Below are 2,208 nucleotides of genomic sequence, written 5' to 3' on the forward strand. Positions count from 1 at the left end.
GATATTGGACCTTCTCATTCTCCCCTCCATGTCCTCGCATTTATCTTTGAGCGTTGACATTTGTTTTTGTAGGCTTGTTACTGTCGACTGTAGTGAGGCAACCTCGTCTGACCACGATGATAGACCGTCCTTTACGTCTGAAATGTCCGCTTTTATGGTATCAACTTCAGCTTGGATAGCATTAGCATTGTTAGCAATTTCAGAGCAGAGCCCTTGCAGCTCAGATCTGAGAGCATGGAAATCTTCTGCTAGTGCAGCTTTGATTTCGTCTCTGATTGCTTTTGTGATTTATTCTCTCAGTAAGGATAAAATGTCTGCTTTCATCTCTTCCTTACTCACGTTTGAGGCTTCGGTTTTAGTGGGCGAAGGTGAATCCATGTCGCCTGTTGTACGATGTCTCCTAGCTGGCCTGGTAGCATTAGCATCGCCTCCGTACTTATACTTTTGGAGTTTGTTGGCCATTCCAGTTGATTTTGTGCAAGATGTCCAGTTGTTTACGTCCTTGAGTTATCCTCCTCAGTTTTTAGCCTGGTTTCAATTTGATTAATGCTGTTTTTTAATGTAATTGTCGGGATTTTGCAGGAGCTCTGAAAACACGTCCTAATCCATACCCTGCTCACCAGCGCCCCTCTAGAATGATTTGTTCAATTAGCTTTGTAGAGATCTAGTAGAGTGCTGTATGAATGGGTAAGTGAGGACACAGATTGTAGTGTAAAGAGCTTTGAATATCTTGAAATAAGATAGAAAGGCGATGTATAAGTACAGTCCATTTACCATTTAGAAAAATAAAAATCCCACTGACCATCAACAGGAACATCTGACACAAAGTCAAACATGATGTTCTGTAAAATGGACATTTCAAAGTATCTGCTGGACTAAATCCCAGCTGCTTTTTTCCACAGCCCAGTTCTATATGAGACAGTAGAGCTGTTCTCAGATCAGTTCCCACTGCAGCCCTGAGAGTCACCTCCACTTCTTCTGATTCCTCTGTCAGTCACTGCTGGATGAAGCTCTCCTCTCCACCTCCTACAAACAGTCCAGTCAGAGTGTCTGTATACAAGCTGCTGCTGCTTCAACCTCTGTGGATCATCAGGACACAGCTCATCTTCTCCCACAAACACACCATCATGTTCAGCTCTCCACAACAAACGTCACCACCTCCATCTGTAGAGAGAAGAAGAAGCAGCAGAAGAGATAAATGAGTCTTTCAGAGAGACCAACACAAACTTCAATCACAACACATTGTGCAACATCTTTGGGTAAAACTTAGTAACTGTTGGGAGTCAACCCTGCTTGTCTGTTAGCAAAATATTTCATAAACCACTGGATGGACTTTATTTAAACTTGCAGTAAATAAATCTGAAATGTTCACCTTCAACTGATTAATTTTTGGAGTCAACACAATTCAAGATGGCTGCCACAGCTAATCAAATTGAGCCTAGATATAAATATCTGTAACTCAGTGAATTTGACAGATCCTGATGTAAAATGTGGTGTGGTAGTAGCTGACAGTCATTCACAACATCCTCCAAGCACTAACAGATCAGCTGAGACATCACATGATCACATGACATGTTATTTTGGTGAGTGATCTGCATTCCTTCAAGTAACGCTCGCTCTTTCCTTCTTTTCTTGTCTTTCTGTTTGATCCTGAAACCAGTCCCTGTTCTCCTCTCATACATTCATTCAGAAATACAGTTACTGGGAAGCTGCAGGTTTACTGGAAACACTGGATCTTTGCTTTGACAACAACCGGCTTTAGTCCAATTCTGCTGAAAGCAGCAGGAACGACTCCAACCTTCTACTGACCTCAGAGTCTGCAGTCTGTAGTCTGGACTCTGCACAAGATCCAAAAGCTGCTGAACATCTGGATCCTGCAGGTTGTTGTGACTCAGGTCCAGTTCTGTCAGATGGGAGGGGTTGGACTTCAGAGCTGAGCTCTGAGAAGAACAGCTGATCTCTGACAAACTGCAGCTGATCAATCTAAATAAAGAATAAAACATGTAAGTTTAGAAAACAAAACAAAACTTTTAAAAACTCTGAACTCTGAAAGATGTTTTGATCAAACTTTGAAAAAAAAAACTTTGTTCAATCTCCTGAGATATTGTGATATCTTGAACAATCTGACATGATTACTTAGCTCTTGAAAAATGTTGTGAATGACTCTCAGCTACTACCACACCACATTTTAGCTCAGTGTCTGTAAAA

At 41.4% G+C, this 2,208-nt stretch overlaps 1 long non-coding RNA gene across 1 annotated transcript in view; it reads right to left on the bottom strand.

Moving 5' to 3' along the window:
• Positions 1-1,030: 1,030 nt before the first annotated feature.
• LOC119413722 overlaps positions 1,031-2,208 on the bottom strand; it is a 2,190-nt gene continuing 1,012 nt past the window's right edge. The window contains exons 2-3 of the long non-coding RNA XR_005186968.1: positions 1,810-1,983; positions 1,031-1,164 (exon numbers count right to left, since the gene is read on the bottom strand). This is a non-coding gene — a long non-coding RNA (uncharacterized LOC119413722). The remainder of the gene's footprint in view (positions 1,165-1,809; positions 1,984-2,208) is intronic.

Source organism: Nematolebias whitei, chromosome 1 (assembly GCF_014905685.2).
Source record: "Nematolebias whitei isolate Nwh7 chromosome 1, NemWhi1, whole genome shotgun sequence".
Taxonomy (NCBI): Eukaryota; Metazoa; Chordata; class Actinopteri; order Cyprinodontiformes; family Rivulidae; genus Nematolebias; species Nematolebias whitei.